Genomic DNA, 20,714 nt, shown 5'->3' on the forward strand with positions numbered 1-20,714 from the left:
AATGCTGAGCAGTAGCCGACTGTGGTCAGCAGAGACCAGTTAGAATTATCTAAAGTAAATCTTTTTCTTTGTTAAAAAATAAGCTTTATTCAATAGATTATAGGCTACATGTTCTTGGTTTGTTTTGTTTTGTTGCATTTTGATTTTTTAGGAAAGTCTAATTGATTTGTTGAAATGTACCTGTTAGGTCAATTCTCTGAATTTACCACCCATGTTACAGAAAGTCTGATTCTTTCAGCCATTTTATTACAATCCTTCTAACTTTTTAATCATGGAATATCATAAAAGGAAACAAAATTCAAATACTAGTTTTCCATCAGTAACACATGTGACTCTTCAACAACCTGTTATTTCTCAGGACCTTAGATTCTCATGTGTAAAACAAGTGTATTGGTTTTCAACTTATTCTCATTGTTAAACTGCATAATGAAGTTACTAAGAAGGTTGGTGTGGACCCTCAAAACATTCCAAATTCTTTTGCACAAAGAAAGGGTGGAGACACTCTTCGTGCTGCTCACTTAGTCTATCCACGGGCCCTTCTCTTGGGTGATGTGAAGCACAGAGAACTAGACTATAGGGATGTCACAGCTGTTGTTAACTGTCCACTTTGATTCCCAAATGCTTGCAAATAGCCCCAGGCCTTATTACAATGCAGAGCTAATCTTCTGACAGTGATTTTGTGCATGTAGACACAGTTTAGATACTTTGATTATTCCTGAAGCATAGATTGAGTTAGCCCAAAGTATCTGAAATACATAGGATAATTTCTTTTCAAAAGGAGCCCACGTTTTGAGCCTGGGTGGCTCAGTCAGTTGTATGCCCAACTCTTGATTTCCGCTCAGGTCGTAATCTTGGGGTCCCAGGATTCAGCCCCACCTCGGGCTCCACACTTAGTGTGGAGTCCGCTTGAGATTCTCCCTCTCCCTCTCCCTCCTCCTGCTCATACTCTCTCTAAATAAATAAATTAATTAAATATTTTTTTATAAAAAGGAGCCCAAGTTTTACCAAAAATCTTAAGCAATTTACCAATAATTTACTAAATTTCTATTTTTGAGGGGATGGATTATATAATTATATGAATAATTTGAACTGAATCAACCCAGGCAAATATCACCTTACTTAAATTCTTTTTGGTTACCTTGAGGATTTTTAATTATTATTTTACATATTTTTAAACATTTAGATATATTGCAGAGAGGATCAAATTAATTAAGATAGCATAAACCTGTCATTAGCTAAAACATGATAAATAATATTAAAAATATATATTTGCAATGAGATTCTAATAATAAAGTGATGTTTATCTTGTTTTCATAAACAAAGTTCTTTCTGACACATACTCCTGATTCCATTTCTTTACCAAAATACATGAAATATAATTTGAAAATTAGTTTGACTCTCAGTTATTATGGGTGCTACTTTAACTCATTGTGTGTTTCTTTTTAATTAAAAGAAACATAAAATACTCAAGAACAGATTAAATGATTTGCATCAGGTATTCAAAATCAGTTAATGTCACCACCAAGGGAACAGGACATTTTTTGTTTTTTTTACTCCAAGTAAGTCATGCACTGCACTGTGCATTGCTTGTTTTCCATTAAATATGTCTCTGATTAAAAGCATATGATAATAGTACTGCCTTTAAAAGCATGCTGGGATTGTTGCCATCATCTTCAAACTTCAATCATCTCTCACTGCCTCTCAAAAAGTGGCACGATTCTCAAAATCATAATGGGAAGGCCAGAATATATTTATTCAAATAATCAGGAGACATCAACCATATTCTGATATTTGTTTTTTGGGGGGTGTGTGGAAATAAGAACCCACAGTCACAAGGTTTGAAAAGTAGACACAAAGCCATCTAGTAAAGTGAGTGGATAATAGCACATACAAAAATTACAGCTGGGCTAGCTATTTCTTTATATCTGTTATATTGGCCTTTCTTCCCACCCAAAAGCTTAATGTCATCTGTAAACAAGGAGACTTCACTCTGTGCCCTTTTTCTGGATCTTTTGTATAAAAAAACCTCTAAACAGTACCAACTTTGGCGATGGTCAGTGGAATAGCACAGTACAGTTCATGCCAGTTGAGTCTCCAGTTGTCCCTCTGTGTAATTTAAATTCATGACCTCACTCTATGAAAAACTGGCTCTCCATTAAGAGAGACCAAGATTTCTTTTGTTTATCAGAGGAATTGGGCTTATTGCTGAGAAGACATATGCTCTCATTGAGAATGTTCTTGCTCTTTTTATTCATAGTTGAAGAGCAAGCAACTTGCTAAGAGATTCAAAAATAAAGCGAAACAAAACAAACACAGAAACAATTAAGCTCTCTCAATAGAATTAAATAGACAAACATTTCACTCAGGAAGACTAACTCTTCAAAACAGGCCTCGTCCCTAGGTGAGAGTAGAAAGCTGACTTTGATTTCAGGACTTAGTTTCCCTCGCTCTGGTCCACTCTTGTCATTTCTGGCTCTTCCAATAATTACAAAAGTGGTGGGTATGTTCTCACACTCAGCTGCCACTCTGCCCTCTTTAAGCCAGGGGTGGCTCCACATAGAGGATTTCACACTGAGGACTCCATTAGCTACCCACCCGGATCTTAAAACCTATCATGTTGAATTAGAACTTCTATAAATTCTGCTGATGGGCTCCTCCCTGAAGGAACCAGTTCCAAAGAAGCTAATTTTTACAGATCCTCTAGATGGTAATGATTTTGTTATTGTTCCTATTAATGTGTTCATTCCATAGCATCGACTCCACACTCCCTACACCCAATCACCGAGCTCATGATGTGTTCTGCCCTGTGACATACTTTGGCTTGTCCCTTGAGCTCCTGACACCCCCTTCCTATCTGTGCCTGTTTTCTATGACACCTCATCTATGCTTACCCTTAGGTGCCTGGTTTTTTGAATTTCTACCTGTCTTGCTCTTGGCAAGTAGTAAATGAGTTCATTCCCAACCTCCCACAGTCTGCTCCATGTCCTTGCTGTGACCTTGGATAAACAGATGCAGTACCCCAGCCTCACATCCCCAGCTCTTCTTTGAACTTGGCATCTGTCACAGCTAGAGGCATCCCATGTATACCCCTTCCCTAGGCTTGTCAGAGAGCCCAGAGCTCTAGTCTTTGCTCAAAAAGTAATGCCCTATGAAGCCTATCATCCAAATACGGATCGTTTCAACGTGATTAATTAGGCAGGAATGCACTTAGAAAAATATACAATATGTTTTAATTCAGTCATTAACGAGCCTGTATTTACAGCTATTTGCAAGACACTGTGCTATATAATGAAAATAGGCGTATTTTATAGAAGAGAAATAATTCTGTTTACAATGTCCCTCATTTAACTTTATAATGATGTATGATTGGTCATGAGGGATGCTTGTCAAATATAAACATCTCAGGTGTTTTAAAGCCTGATAGTTTCAGTGGAAGGTAGAGAATAAGGTCTTGCCATCATCTGTTATCTGGCCTTTCTGTGAACAAATCCAGTAGGTGAATGAATATTACATATTTTCTTTTTATTCTGCTTCTCACTGGTAGAAAGGGAATAGTGGTTGGAAAATAGTCCATCTCTCTACCTGGAGTCAGTCACTCTTATTTAGAGACACTAAGGAGGCACGGAGAGAGATTGATTTCAGCCAGTTGCATGATAAGGCAATGGCTATGCCAAAGAGAGTAATGGTACCAGGCAAATTAGTAGCTTGGGCATATACCAATATTCTGTAATATAGATTAGCACATTTTCCCTCAAAATAGTTCTGTTATGTATGCAGGAAAATTTTCTCTCCCCATTTCAAAATCGGGAAACCAAAGAATCAATTATCCTTATTTTTTTTTAAGATTTTATTTATTTATTTGAGAGAGAGAGAGAGAGAGCATATACGGGGGGAGGAGCAGAGGGAGAGGGAGAAGCAGCCTCCCCGCTGAGCAGGGAGCCCAATGCGGGCCAATTCTAGGACCCTGAGTATCCCAGGACCCTGGGATCGTTACCTGAGCCTAGGGCAGACGCTGAACTCACTGAGCCACCTGGCACCCCAATTATCCTTCATTTAAGAAGCGTTGTTGGGATGTAACTTTTGTGCCTCCAGTGTCAAGATCGCTAAATCTAGGGGATGGTAATAATGATTGGAGAAAAATTACGAGAGAAAGTTCGATGGGACGTAGGAGACTGGTATCAAAAGCCTGTCCAAGAAGTGTTGCTGATTTAGTGAAAAAATATAAATCATTGAAGATTTTGGACATAGGAATGCTCTAATGAGAGATTTGTATTATCCCCGTTTTACAGGTGAGAACATCGAGGTTTAAGATGACGTCATAAAGCCATAAGGTCACACTGACAGAAACCGGCAGAGCCAAATTCACACCTTGGGCTGTCTGACAGGTCCTCTCCTTGGCCAAAGCTGAAGATAAAAGAAACATAAAAGCCAAGGGATGGAGGTGGAGAATAGATGGGAGAGCTATTTTAAGGACAGAGATGAATAGATTTAGTCATTGTTGACACACAGGCTAATAAAGAAGGGGGAGGAAATTAAAAGATAATTCCATATTTTGAAACCAGGAAAATGTCTTGTTATATACAATGGGAGGTAGATTATCATTGCAGAAACAAAATCTGGCATGACAAACCCATCTTGTACAATGTTCTCTTAAATTATAAAAAAGAATGAGTCAAGGCATCATGTTGACTAAACATGTTTACTGCATTAAAAGTGACTAACATTTATTTGTGGTCTCACTTTTTAATTTACAAATTCCTTCATATGAATCACTATATTTGATTTCTCACAACTTCATGAAATGGGCTCTAGTGGTACAGAGCAAGAAATTAAGGTTTAGGGATGATGCTTCACTTGCTTAATGTTACACAGTGAATGCAGGATCAAGTTGGGGCATAAATTTATGTTTTGTGATTCCAAATCCAGGATACGAGGAGGTTCTTAGGATATGATAAATAGTGATAAGCACTCTTAACTCGCTTGAATCAAATGAAATACACATAAATCCCAAACTAAATAGAACTAGTTATCAATCTATTGAAGTGCAGCAAGGGAGGTTTAGATAAGCTTCCGGCATGATTTCTAGTTCACCAAAGATGTGAATACCTTACTAAAGCAGAGGTGAAACAGCCTTATCTCCAAAGCATGAATAATGCCGATAACCCCCTGCCCTGGCAAGATTACCTGTGGTCCTTTAAAAGGCTGTGGAGGTGGTCTAATGACCTTAGAGATACCACTTTAAATTCTAAGTATGTTACCTAAAAAAGCGAATTTAATTACAGTCTTCAAATCATATCCTCTTCATTTTTAAAAAATTCTCTGATCCTGAATAAAGTAGACAGTCTTACTTCATAGTGGACATGGGGCTCTTTCCCATGGTTTTCTATTTGGTGTGGGATTGGAAGGCTTCCCTGAGCCTGTAACTCCTTACTCCCATTTCACACCTTGTGCATTTTCTTTTTTAATTTTGAGAATCCATAAAACCCGTAAGGACTTTTCCCGTAGCACACGTGTGAGAATCAGTCTTTATCATACAGAGAAATGTAAGCAGGTGTATGCACATCCTTATCACATCACTAGGCTGCTGACCACTTCCATGAGAGTTTCCTCGAGAATCTCATTAATTTGGTGTTCTGTGCCTAACGGCTGACAAATTAAAATCACTTCTGAAAAGAACAATAACAGCAAACTTTTACTTAGCAGTTATTATGCTTAATAATTAGTTATTGGGGCATCTGGGTGGCTCAGTCGGTTGAGCGTCAGACTCTTGGTTTCAGCTCAGGTCATGATCTCACAGTCATGAGATCGAGCCCGGCATTGGGGTCCATGCTCAGCAGGTGTCTGCCTGAGAGATCTCCCTCTCCCTCCTCTTCTACCGCTCCCCCTGCTTGCTCTCTCTCTCTCTCTCTCACTCTCAAATAAATAAATAAATAAATAAAATCTTCAATAATAATAATAATTAGCAGTTATTATATAGTATAGGCTTATTTTTACTTGCAATAAAAAGGAGAAAACAAGTGATATTGTGACAATGAAACTGATCAATCTTAGTGGAAAAATAAATCTTTGCAAGTCGCTCCATACTTCACAGAGACAAGTGGGGTAGGAGAGAAAGGGGAAAACTCCAAAGTCTTTATTGGTTCTTCCCATTGCTAAGAGTTGGAAGAGGTGATCCTTTAGGGCAACAAATGAATGAGGCTTCAGATACAGTGGTAATTATTATATATTGAGCCAAAGAGGAGACAGCTGGGAAAAGGAGCGCCCCTCATCTCAAAGGAGGAAGATAGTGGATAAAAACAGTTCATATAACTTCTTAGTCAGCCCCACTTTAGGAAATCATTTGCTCCATTTAAGATGGCTGCTATGGATTGTCTTCTGGGGGAAAATCAACGGTATGTACTGGATAATGAGCTATGGGACAGGGAAGTGGGTGCAGGATCGCATGGATTTGGAGGTCTGGATAAATGGCAAAAATTCAAGTCGCTTGCTCCTTGCCAGAATTGCAGCAGATTTCTAAGGCAGAGAGGAGGAAATGAATGGGTTTTGGATTTCAAAGAACAAGTTACCTCAACAGTCACGTGGGTTGCACATGCATTATATCTACTTCTCAAACAGTCCTGGAACTTGGGAATATTTTCCCATTGTGTTTACTAGGAAGCTGAGAAAGTCACATAAGAAGTATACTCATGAATTAAATTAGAGTCAGAGAGAATGAAAAGAAGGGATAATGGCTAATTATAGCTAAATACGTGAACGGAGTTCAGCGGTTGTCTGGGAAGGTAGAAGGTAGAAGCCACATCTAAGCAATGAAAATTTGGAAAGCAAACATTTTCCCCAGTGGATTTGTTTATCCTTCTCTGATCACCTAAAACCTCCTAGGAATCGTGAAAAGAGTTTTATGAAAGGGGAAGTAATACTTCAGTTAGTTTAATTATAAAGATACCTACTGTAACATAACTTTGTCTGACATGTACATGACATTTTTGTTTGATGGAAAATGCATTTTAAAAAAAAATAAAGAATAAACCTCATTTGTTAGTATTTATAAATGTACACATAGTACTTGTTATCAGGCTTTCCACAGTTTTTTGTTTATTTTATATATACCCATTATATATACTTAATACCTAAGTAGTAATTTGTTTACCTGAGGTTTTAAATAATATGCTACAGAATCATTGTAATTAGATATATAGTATCCTCTTTTATGTATTACAATTTATTTAGACAAATCTTTATAATTTGAAATGTAAATTGTTTTCAATACTTAAAAATTTTAAACAATATATTACCTCAAAATGTTCTTATAGCAAACTATTTAAAATGGAAATTTGGCATCAACGATATATTTTTTAAAGCTTTTGCTGCATTTTTCTGATTTGCTCACCATTAAGAACCAATTTAAACCCCAGCATGATATGGGGCACCTGGGTGGCTCAGTTAAGCATCTGCTTTCGGCTCAGGTCGTGATCTCAGGGTCCTGGGATCGAGCCCCACATCGGGCTCCCTGCTCCGCGGGAAGCCTGCTTCTCCCTCTCCCACTCCACCTGCTTGTGTTCCCTCTCTTGCTGTCTCTCTCCCTGTCAAGTAAATAAATAAATAAAATCTTAAAAAAAACCCAGCATGATATATGAGAGGATATATTTATCCCCAGCCTTGTAATTACCGAATGATGCATTTCAACTCCCCGTTTCATAGGTAAAATGGAATTTGATTATTGCCTTTTCTTTCATTTGATGCTTATTTGCCTAAAAGTTCTCACCAGCACATTGGCCAACTGATTCCTACTTCTCAACACCAGTTAGGTTCTTTGTCCATTTTTCTATTGATAGAGTCAGTTAGTATGAGGAGATACTTGGATACTGAGTACTAACATTTAGGCAGTATACTACAAAGTATTTATAATCACCTGTAATGTTACTTCTTCACCAAACAGAAGTTTCCTATCACACAAATTTACTCCTCTTTCCCCTGCCTTTCTGTCTTTGCCTGTGTGTTTCTGTAGGCCTCCTTTATGCCAACAGCACATATTCACCTAAATTTCATTTCAGGGCTTCTGTGGTTCAATTTTCTACAATTCAGTGTTTAATCCATCTGGATTTTATTAGGGTGCATGTTGTGAGGTAGGGGTTTAACTCCATTTTCCTTTTCCACATGGTTTGCCAATTGGCCCATACCATATGTTAACTAATTTATCCTTTTTCCCCTGATGCAAAATGTCATCTTCATCATACTACCTTCAAGGACACCTATAATGTATACTTGGCCTGTTTATGGGCTGCTTTTTCATGTCATTTATCTGCCTGTGTCATCCTGCGAAGGGGTCTGACGTCTTAACCACAGAGCAGGTCAGAAGACTTACGACACAGGAAGTTGTCTGGGATGGGGGTGTGGGTGAAGTGGGGGGACTGAAAATTGATGATGGGAAGTAAGCGCAGGGGCTTTAGTTTGAGGAGTGATCAGCAGCGAAAATCTCCGAGAAGACCAAGAGTTCTCCTTTCCCTTGACACAAACTGCAACAGAGCAAATCCCCAGGAGGAAAGGCATGCCAGGAGGAGAAAGCCAATGACAAGAACAAGCAATCAAGTTTATAGTTGCTGCCTGCTCTTCTCTCCACTGTCTCCCCAGTGGAGTGTCTTTGCGAGCTTCCGAGCAAGTGACTGAAGTCAGAACAAAGTTAGCAGACTTCCAGTCTGTCTAGAGAGGCAGAAGACTCGCGTTCAAACGCGTCTCTCAGATTTGGAGCAGAGTGTTCTTCAAAGTTGTGTTAAATAGAAAACCTTCCCTTCTTCTGTCATCCTGGTGGCACAAGGAAAGACTTTCCTAATTCCCCATCACAGCCACCCAAAAGTGCCTGTATTTTTGCGTGAACAGATCATGCACATATACACATTTTTAATTTGATATCTAATATAAAGTTTTGCCAGGAATGTTTGATGATATATGAAATGTTGGAGACTTGGAGAGGTGGGGGGAGAATACTTTATTTCTGTGTAATGGATATTCCCTTTTGCAGCCTATATTAAATTACAGGGGACATAAAAAATATTACCTGGACCATTTATGGCTGCGTTAGCAAGCACAAGTGTTTCATGTGGATTTAAATAGGACCTATCCCCAGACATGCAATGTATTCTCCACAGCAAGAGCCTCACAAGATACAGTTACCACAGTGTCAATGTCCTTCCAGGTCCTGATGTGCATTCCTTCAACCAATACTTACCCAACAAGAATATCTCCAGGGCTGGAAAACTTGACTGGTTGGCTCCTTGAAACAACACTGCCTATTCAAACATAGAAACTAGGTGTAAGGAAGAAAATGCAAATAATACACTTTTTTTAAATGAGGAGAATCAGGGTGAGTGTGTCTCTGTACCATCTGTTGAGGTAAATTACATACAAATATTTCAACACCAGAAGGCCATGTCAATGAACACATCTAAGCAAGAATCGAAGCTGAATCCATAGAGAATTCATAAAAATGTGTTGAGGCCTCACACAAGCTCCCAAACCATCTTCACAAGCAAAGGGTGTTTTTTATGGTGTGGAATCACATGGGAGGCAAACTGCCTGGCTCAGTGCCAAGGCCTTTTCACAGTTACCCAGAGAGCAAGGGAGAAGAAGCCGGGCCACATGGACAGGTGGCATCTGTAGCACGCCTGGAAACTGATACCAGGTTTATACAGGAAGAGGGGCAGGACTGGTCCCTGAGCTCCTTGCAAAGCAGAGCATGAGGATGAACACATTGCTCTGGAGTAAAATACTTTTCCTCTCCAAGGGTTTGCAGGCTTATTGCTGTCTTAGCACTCCTAGCCATATGCCTTTGGAAGCACTAAGCATTGATTTCAATTTTCTTTCACTTAATCATAAACCATAATATTTAATTGCTTCTAATTGTTTGAATAGGACTGGTTACTCCTTTAGAAACCTTTTCTTTCTATAAGCAAAAAGATAGCTTTGCCTTTTCCTATTTTTTTTTTCAATTTTAGTGGGGTATAATAGACAAATAAAATTGTAAGATATTTAAAGTGTACATCATGGGGATTTGATATATGCACACATCTGAAAACATTGTCCCCCACTTATATACCTTTTGTATGCTTAGGAGGACGTTTGAGTTCTACTCTCTTAACAATTATCAGTTATACAATACAGTGTTATCAACTATAGTCACCATGTTATATATTAGATCCTCAGACCTTATTTGTCTTACTGCTGTAAGTTTGCAGCCTGTTACGAACTTTTCCCTCTTTCCTCCACCCCTCAGGCACTGGCAACCACTCTCCTCCTCCTTCTTTTTCTTCTTCTTAATGATTTATTTATTTATTTTAGAGAGAGAGCAGGGGGGAGGGTCAGAGGGAGAGGGAAAGAGAAACCCAAGCAGACTCCACACTGAGTGCAGACCCCCACGCAGGGCTCGATCTCACGACCCTGAGATCATGACCTGAGCCAAAACCAAGAATCAAAGGCTTAACCAACTGAACCAGCCAGGTGTTCCGCAACAGCTCTTCTACGCTTTGTTCTTGTGAGCTCTACTTTTCTATTTTGGATTCCACAGGTAAATGATAACATGCATTATCTGTCTTTCTCTCTCTGGTGTATTTCACTCAGCATAATGCCCTCCAGGTTCATCCATGTTGTTGTAAATGACAGGATTTTCTTTTCTTTCTTTCTTTTCTTTCTTTCTTTTTTTTTTTTTTTGAAGGCTGAATAATACATTTAGGATGTATAGATCACATTCTCTTTATCCATGAAGTGCCCCATCCAGATTTCAGCTGAGGTGCCCCACACCATGCCAGACCTACCTGTAGGATGACATCTCAGTTCTCCCAGTTGGAGCCTGCTTCTCCTTCCTCTGGGCGCTCATTATGTGGAACATGGCAAATCACCTCGTAATTATTTGCTCATCTGTCTCTGCCCATTAGGGTAAAACTCCTTAAATTTTCAGACCAGATTTTGTGCCTGTCATGTAGATGTTCAATGGATGGAGAATGAATGGATAACCAGTGACCCTGGCATTGAAAACGGATGCTGTCTGGAGAACAGATAAACAAAATGGGAAAGATTGACTAGCCTTCCCTCCATGCTGGTTGCAGGGTCTGAGAGTAAATGATGTTTGACTCTCCTAACTGATGAGTAAAGAACAGGGGCAAGTACTCTTGCAAATATTTAAGTTCCATGTGCAAATACCAGTGGGCTAGCAGAACTCTCTAGACCAGCATGAGGGAACTCAACTAATGTAACAGGAGGTAATTAGGAAAGTAAACACTTTGGAAAAGTATTAAAAAAAATATTCCAGAAGGATGAGTCTCTCAGGTCAAGTGCAGGAAACTTTGGCTTGTATATCTTAGCCAATGTGAATAAAATTTTAAAAATGTACTTTCTAAAGTAAATGTTTCTGTGCTAAGCAAATGACCTGAATCATCTAAAAAGCCTCTACAATTATGAGAATAATTTTAACCAAAAAAACCCATACATTTCTATACCTATGTATAAGAACTTGGATTAGGGTTCAGTCTGTGTAGAAAAAATGAACACTCATTCCTAGTCTTTCTTTAATTTTCCAAATTAATTTAATATCAATATGATAAATTTTTAAATAATTTCTTTATGTTTATATCCTTATTTTTTTGTATTTGGTTTTTGGTTATAGTATATTTACATTAGAATTAACCTGACATCATTTTCATACAATCAGATGCTACCAACATATTCAAAACAATATAAAAATCCTATAGTTCAGTTCATAAAAGATGACCCTGAGAACTACTTAAAAATTTCTATTTGTTGAACTATGTACCACAAAGTAAAGGTCACACACTGATATAGTTTTAAAACAATAAGTCAACATAAAATTGCCAAGATGATTTGTTGAGAGCATCTTTTTGGTCTTGTGGAACCAGACAGTCCTTGAACAAAGGGACTGATAAAAATGTAAGAATAATGTCTTCTGGGGTCTTGGTTCTGAGCTTCTATGCACCCGGTAGAGAACACCTATTTCTAAAGTGAGGATTTTGCATTTAACAGTTTTCTTTGTGTATGCCTCATGCTGACCTTACTTTCTGGGGTGAGGAGGACTTCATTTCATTATAAAGTGAGCCTCCCTGACTGGGTAAAATTTGGTTTTCATTCTTACTGCCACTGACTCTGAAGTAAGCAGTGCAGTTCCGAGATTATTCCTTCTCTCCCTCCCTCAGAATCCCTGTGCCCAGCTGGACATCTGAAAACACTTTTCCTTCCTTGTATTAATTAGTCTGCTTGGCATGTCATAACAATGCACCACAGCTTGGGTGGCTTAAACAGCAGACGTTTTATTCTTTCTCATAGTTCTGAATTCTAGGGTCTGAGACCAAGGTGTTGGCAGGGTTGTTCCCTGAGAGGCTGATCTCCTTGGCTTGTGTGTGGCCACCTTCTTTTCCCAGTGTCCTCTTGTGGTCTTTTTTCTGTGCATATCTGCATCCTAATCTCTTCTAGTAAGGACATCAGTCATAATGGATTAAGGCCCACCCTCATTGATTCATTTTAACTTAGTTAGCGCTGCAAAGACCCTATTTTCAAATATAGTCACATTCCCAGGTACTGGGGGTTAGGACTTCTACCTATTAATTTTGTGGGACTGTTTAACCCATAATATTACTGAAGGATCAATGTTAACATTAACCTTACTTGGATACTTCTCATAATTCCCTACATCTTTTGCAAATATCTCTGCCATCAATTTTCCACTGTGCAATTATTCTTGAAAATTCTCTTTCCATTCATACTCCTTGGGGATCTTATTCAATAAATTTTGACTTTTCACCTCCATAAAGCAGATTAATCTTTTGTTTCATTTGGGGTCTTTGTAGGAAACAAAATCCACTGAAGCTATTTTAAGCAGGAGGGGATTTATAAAGGGATATTAGAAAGCTCACAGAATCATTAGAAGGAACGTGAAATGAGATGTAGTGTAACTTAAAGCAATGACTCGAGGCCCTCCTCATGGAACTAGGGTTGAGGGGAGAATTGTCCAGATACTGACCCCCAAACTCTCTGAATTTGTTGCCACCTGTCACCCCAAATAGCTAAACCACACTGTTTCTTTAAGTTGCTACTTAGAAATCCATCCCATGTGGGTCTGTCCGAGGGGGGCTACTGGGTTACTATTGAATTCTGTTTATGAATCCGGAAGCTGTGTTCAGTCCATTCAATTCACTGGACTGTTTACTCCTGTGTGTGTGTGTGTGTGTGTGTGTGTGTGTGTGTGTGTGTGTGTTATATTAAACACTAAACTTTGGAGTCCACCACACATCTCTTATATTACCCTCACAATCATGATCATACATTTATATCTCAAAATATTTCTACCAATATTATTTTAATTTTAGCTCTCAACACCATTACTATTTTAATACTTAGCTCTCATTTACAATGGCTTTGGAAAACAAAATAGAAATCAACTTCAATCGGTATCTCTAAGCTCAGTCTTTTCGTCCATGGATATCATATTGTATCTCTCTTGTAAAGAACCATCCCTTCCCAATTAACTTAGTGTAAGTGGTGAAGAGCTGTGTTGTCCAGTGAGGCTATTACCTTGTCACTCCTTCCCTGAAGTGTTCTTTCCCATGACATGTTAAAACTGACCTTTGCTATCACGGTTTTCTTTCAAGTTGTTTCCTTCTTCTTTGTTCTATGTTAAAGGACAAAACAAACAAGACCAAAAAAATTAAGAAAATTTGTTCTTGTCAGTCTATGTTCTGACAAATTTTTCTAATCTTCTAAAGCATCTGACCTCTTCCTGAAGACACACAGCCGTCCAACTTAAATTTCCACAAGTTCTTCCTCTGAAATAATCTTTTCCATGCACAAACTGAGTTACTCAGACTATTTCTGGTCTGGAACATTACAACATTCTAATCAAGACATTGGCAACTTAAAGACCTAACAATGCTATGGCTGTGGTTTTAGGGTATGCTTAGGTACATTTTATTTCTAGGTATTCTATCTCAATGTCACCAGCATAACTTAAATTTCTTACAACCAGAAGCATTTCTACTACTTGTACTATAACTTGACAAGATGCCTATTGTGTATAAAATAATGTAAAAGTATTAACTATAAGTATAAACATCATCTACTGAGTACCTAACGTGTACTAGGCAATTGCTATCCCCATTTTATAAATATGGACAGATGTCTTTAAAAAGTTAAATAGTTTGCCCAAATTCACAGTACTAATAAATGGCAATTTACTCATGAAATCTTGAGCAATTATATGTATACTCTAGTGATTATTCTGTTCACTGAAGATTCAGTAGTGGACACAACAGACTACGTTCTTACCATCATGAGACATATGTTTAGTCAGAAGAGACAGGTTTTATATATTTACATCTGTATCTATCTATATCTATGTAAATACATACATACATAATATATATAATGTCAAGTGGTGTCAAAGAAAAAGGTGGCAGGTTAGGGAGAGAGTAAGTGTTGGTGAGTATGGTGGAGACAGAGGTGCTAACAGGGAACGATTAAGAAGGTGACAAGTGACAAAGGAACCTTACAGGAGGCAGAGTAACATGTGTCAAGGCTCCAAGGTGGGAAAATGCCCAGTGTAGGGGGAGGAGGGCGAGGGCAACACGGTGTAGGGGGAACAACAGTAGGAGATGACGTTGGTGAGGGAGAGAACATGGGAAGAAGGTTGGTCAGACCCTATCTGGACATGAGGAGTAGCCTGGACTCCCTCAGACACCATCCCTGAGGCAAGGATTTGAAGCTAAGTCATTTTGGGGGAGGAGATTCCAGGAGATACCAGTACTGAGCAGGAAAGCGAGAGAGGAAAAGGAAGGCAGCAAACTTCATGTTTGTTCAGGTGCAGGTTACTGCTTGCAGTAACGGGACTCCCATCCTGTTGGGACCTCTGGGAGGTGGCAGATCAGACATCTCAGAGAGGTCTCTCTCTGGAATATTGATCCACCACTTCCTCCGGCACTGGGTGAGCGCTGCTCCCAGGGGCTTGCACTCCTCTGTGCTTCCATACTGTCTTCTTGGGGACAGCTGGAGGCAGTCCTGAGGAAAGAGCCACAGGTGCTTGCACTGAGGTTTTCAGGTCTCCTCATGGAGAGCGCTGACCAGCTGGGTGTGTAGTTAGGAGCGCTGACAGCATCTTGACTCTGCTGTTGGGATGCTCCCAGCGCAGGAGTGGTGTCTTAGTCCATTGGCCTGCTGTAGCCAAGTACTACAGACTGCGTGGCTTATAAACAATAGAAATCGATTTCTCACAGTCTTGGAGGTTGGAAGTTTGAGATCAGGGTGCCAGCCTGCTCCAGTGAGGGCCCACTTCTGGTTTGCAGAAGGGGTCCTCGAACGGTGCAAGGGTCTAGGGAGCTCCCTGGGGCCCTTTTATCAGAGCACTAATCCCACTCATGAGAGCTCTGCCTTCATGACATAAGCATGTCCCAAAAGGCCTCTCTGCTACTACCCTCCCACTGGGCATTAGGATTCAACATAGGATTTTTGGTGGGGGTGGGGGGGGGGACACGAACACTAAAACCATACCTAGTGGCATGAACCAATGTGCACTTTTACAAGTCACTCTGGCGACTGGGTTGGAATGGGCAGTCGCCCAGTTGGATGTGGTGCCCAGAGCTGAAATGAGGAGCTAGGTAGGGGACTGTTGTTGTCCTCTTGGCCGGCAGGCAAGAACTTGAACTAACTCAGCAATGATGGCCAGACATGGGAAGACTATGGATGTGTTACGAAGAGAAAGCTTAACAGGATTTGTTGATAAATTTATTACAGAAAGGAGGAACAAAGGGCTATGAAAGATGTCTCCAAGGGAATGGAAGAATGGAGTTGTCATTTACTAAAATGGGAGACATTGCAGGATGGGCTTTCTTTGAGGAAAAAAAAAAAGTGTGAAAATAAGAATCTCAAGCCTGAAAAATATCTTTATGAATTAAATATCATTATTCCCAGTTCTTAGATGAGAAAAATGTGCTCAGAAACACCATGAGTTAATAATATCAATAGTATTAATATAATTTATGTTTGAATCTATATTTAGAACTTAGACTTATTCCTTTTGTTTTAAAAATATTTTATTTATTTATTTGAGAGAGAGAGAGGGAGAGAGCATGAGCAGGGGGGAGCAGCAGAGGAAGATGGAGAAGCAGGCTCCCCACTGAGCAGGGAGCCCAATCTGGGGCTCAATTCCAGGACTCCGGGATCGTGACCTAGAGGAAGTCAGATGCTTAACTGACTGAGTCACTCGGGTCCCCCAGAAAGTTTCTCAAAACAAAATATCCTTTAACAAAATCCTGAAACTGACATATAACAAGAAGGCTGAAGGGTAAGTTAAAGTAATTACGGTTTATCTGCAATGTAAATAAACTTCAAATAAATGTTTATTCTTTATAATAAAAGCAAATTAATTTTAGTAGAACTATTAAGGAAAAATATGAATTAGTCACATTGTAATAAAGGAGCCATAAATAAGGAACGGTTGGCCACTTTCCACAAAATGAGATTATGGAATGCTGTCTTAGTGGCTTCAATGTCTTAATAGTTCCAAATACATTCATCCCTAATTATTCAGAGCCAGATTAGTCTCTGTTCCATTATCTGGGCTTTTCTGGTCTCCTTTTTATTCTTTTGGGGTTTTAAGCACTATCTCTAGGTTTACCACCTAAGACCTTTATTAGCTGAGGGCAGAGAAAATTACATTGGAGTATCTGGCTAATTATAATTGTTTTATTAAGGTGTGTGTAGGGAATAGATTGATACGACTGCCATAAGATTTTTAAAGGTCACTGTGGAAATTATGGAAAATAAATCCGGCTAGTTTTTAAATTGTGATTTGAAATATAAACCAGTATTTTGAACACCAGATACCTATAACAAAAGTGAACTATAAAGTATGTCCCATCTCAAATGTAAGTACATTATATAAATCATGAAGGATGAATAATGATTTCTGGAAATCGTGCATTTCCTTAAAATTCCAATATTCAGTAAGAGAAATATTAAAATATCTACACACTCAAGGAATTGGACACTGATTAGATATGCATATATGTAATATAGGTTATTCGTATATTATAGATACTTTACATATTATATACTTAGATATAGAGAGAGATAGGTACATTATATATATACTATGGATATTTAACTGACATCTACACACTTTGCTCTGGAGCAAAAAGTTTAATAGCTGTAGTATATGGTATGAAGTGTGTTAATATCTAGTTTGAGCAGGAGTTTCGTAAGCTTGAGTTCACTCCCAAGCTCTTAAAAACTCCAGGTTTTGTCTGTGTTCCTGTCCTACCTGAAATACATTTTCTAATACAACAATTACAGAAGTTACACATTTATGGAAAACTCAGGTGCATATTTTCCCCTTCACACCAGATCAAGAGAACTCAAAATACTGGCCACATACTTTATAGGACTTGTTCTTTCAAATAAATGCAGCCTCTTTTCTAGACATTATTAATAGTAACATTATTAGTAGGAGCATTATTAGTTATGAACATTTTGGGAAAGTAACTTGATAGCAATAGCTGGTATGGGTACTCTGAACACACTCGATTATATCTAAATAATTTTAAAGAGAGTGATATATTTTGTGTATTCTATTAACCAAGGATAAAGTCATAGAAAATAAGATAGTGATGAAGTATACTTTGCTATAATAATTTTCTTGAATTTTTGTATTATTGGATAATAGATATTGATGTGACTTTTAAAAGCAAAGTAAGTATTCTCTTACTTATTCTCAATGCTGCATCAGGTATTTAATGGGGCCCAAATCCTTCATTGTTCCTGAGTATTTTTATTTAGGAAACTTTGTTTGCAGAGACGTTCACCACATTACAGTTAGTACATGTGACAAAATGGGAAAGGCTGGGAAAAATGCATCACAGTTGCCCACATAAGCCCGTCTGAGAGACGGTGCGTGATGATGACAGGTACACAGCAAATTCAATAAATAGGCTGTTTATTTTAAATACTTCACATATTATCATAAAGTAAATTAAGAAACATTGAAATAACCTAGCTGTTTTAACACATACTTATCTTAACGTATTGTCTCGATATCACTTTCAAATAGAGATGTTTGAAATGGTGTCTGCAATCTACATTTTTGATCTGCCTAAATAGCTGCTGGCTTCAGCAGAACATTAATGCAAATCTAATGTACCTGCTGGTATGATTAGCTGAATCAAATGATGGCATTTAAGTAACACCTAAATAATCTTAATTAGGATCTTCGACTCATCTTACCACTTACAACTTTACAGATGGATAGTCTTAATTATCAGCCTTTTGATTAGGATAACAGCCCTAATCAAGATGATGTGGGCCTGATAGACAGGGTATCAGTAAATTAATGACTGCTGTTATGTGGGAGCCTATGCAGAAAAAGGGAGTTGCGTTCTATGAGAGACAGGGTGACGTCTATGCAAAGGAATTAATATCATCAGGGGGAAAAATCAGAGGAAAGAATCACGGGTTGAGATTAATGTTATCACACCCAGATATATTTGAGTCCTTATGTTCAACTGATTCTATAAGTTTAGTGTTTACATGAAATTGACTTAATGCAGGTTATTTCACAAATGTTCCTAAATTCTGTATCGGTAACTTGATAAGTAACTATCGTGCCTTAATGGATCTGGTATGCATGAATCAAAGCTATTGGGAATGACTTTCTTCTGATAGAAATTATGAGATGATAAAGCAAGAGACAGGAAAATGTAAAATACTTCTGCTTAACATTTTTCCAGAAATAGTTTCTCTTCAGATTTTTAACTTTCCAAATTACCAACTGTCTATGTAGTCACAAAGCAATGTCAACAAACATTTTCTTGTCGTTGGACATGGCCTTTTAAAAAAAATGATTTATTTGAGAGAGAGAAAGAGGGAGAGAGAGAGTAGCAGGGAGGGGCAGAGAGCCTTAAGCAGACTCCTTGCTGAGGGTGGAGCCTGATGTGGGGATCGATCTCACCACACTGAGACCAGGACCTGAGCAGAAACCAAGACTCAGAGGCTTAATCAAATGGTGCCCCTGAACATGGCCTCTTTGATTCCAAAGCTTTCCTAGTATTTAATGAAGGAGAAAACAAGCTAGCACTGTATTTATGCTCTTTTTGTTGGATTGTAAGTTGCTGGAGAATCAAGGGCCCTCACTCATTTTCATTTTGTGCCTTACCATCCTAGGTCTTACACATGAAGTCTATTATGTCACTTGAGTTTTTACCCAGAACCTTCCTCAAGCTCTGTCCTTGGTCCTCAGTGCCTAGGATCCAATCTAGGCTTCTCCACAACATACTCCCCTCCACCTCCTCCACCTCCTCCATCTTCCTTTTAAGGCCATGATGGGCAAGTTCCTCTTCTGTTTTTTTCTTTTACCACATGTCCTCTGTCTAGCACAAATCTAGAATCCGGACTAGTGAATCTTCAAGAGCCCCCCGAACCCCACCTCTCACTGAACAAACAGTTAAGTTTAGTTTCAGAATTCACTCCTTGGAACGGGAATGTATTGGTAAATGTAACATCAGGAATTAGATGTACTATCCACTCCTACATGAAACACAAGACTCTAGTATGGATGTGCGTTAGTGAGGACATGAACCTATTCTCATCTGAGAGGAAGGGAGAGGCAAACCATTGAGCACTGTTTGCCGTTAGATACACTGAAAATCCACTACAGTGATGGGGCAATTATGAATTCACTGTGTGTTTGCAACATATATCAAATGGTATGTGTTTCAATGTTCTGTGCTCACGTGCCTTATCCCTTGAATAATAGTAATGATGATCATGAAAGGGATGTACACAGTGATTGTGGACACCTGACCTCTTTCACACTAACATGTACAGTGGGAGACTTCTCTGTGCAAAACCACAAACACCGCACCTGCAAATTTGTTCACTAAGTTATTCCAGCCCTTGAGAAAGGAGAGCTATGGAAACATCCCCTGAAAGTCACATGTTCCTGCACACTCTGGGGTCTTCTCCTTCTTTGACCACTACATGTTCTCTCTCATCCACTAGCTTCTCTTCACTTAGCAATGACTGCTAGTCCTAAATGTTTTTTTTTTTTCAAAATTCTGCCCTAGTGATCTTCCCAAAGAAAATTCTGCTTTAATAATGTCACCCACCTAATAGTCAATATTTACTTTGTATAGATTAGTATCCTCACGGGTAATTCCTTCCAGCTTTCTCAACCCATAAACTCAAATGCCTTGCAGATGCCCCACCTGGGTGCAGCCTGGCAGCTTGGAGTCCAGCATGAATCTGAATGCACTGTCTTCCCCCTCACCACGATGTTGCTGCCATTCAAACTCGGAATCTTGAGCGATGATGTGATCTCTTCTCCTCACCAGCAATTTGCATTTGGTTACCAAGGTCTCCTGACCCTGTCTTATAAATGTTTTTTGTGTTCGATTCTCCTTTGTTATTCTCATTGCTGATCATACATGCTCAGACTTCTTTGTCTTCCTCATCTCATCTCTAGCAAGCTTTCCCGCCATCTTCTCTTCCTTGACCTATGCTTCGTTCAGCACCCAAGTTCAACTATTACAAGTTGAAAAAGCAACCCTTTAAAGAGCAGGATAACAGCTCTTACAACTGCAGCAAGTAAAGAATAAACACAACTTCGACTAAGTCTACTCTGGCACCATCCTGGAAACACTAGTCCGTTGCTATCCATTTGGCTCATGGAA

General features: G+C 38.9%; 1 pseudogene; it reads right to left on the reverse strand.

The window, feature by feature from the left end:
• Positions 1-20,456, reverse strand: part of LOC148164783 (ubiquitin-ribosomal protein eL40 fusion protein pseudogene) — an 86,640-nt pseudogene extending 66,184 nt beyond the window's left edge.
• Between the last annotated feature and the right edge of the window lie 258 nt (positions 20,457-20,714).

This window comes from Eumetopias jubatus, unplaced genomic scaffold (genome assembly GCF_037043125.1).
Source record: "Eumetopias jubatus isolate StellerSeaLion01/CBP00866 unplaced genomic scaffold, mEumJub1_p1.0 scaffold_3, whole genome shotgun sequence".
NCBI lineage: Eukaryota > Metazoa > Chordata > Mammalia > Carnivora > Otariidae > Eumetopias > Eumetopias jubatus.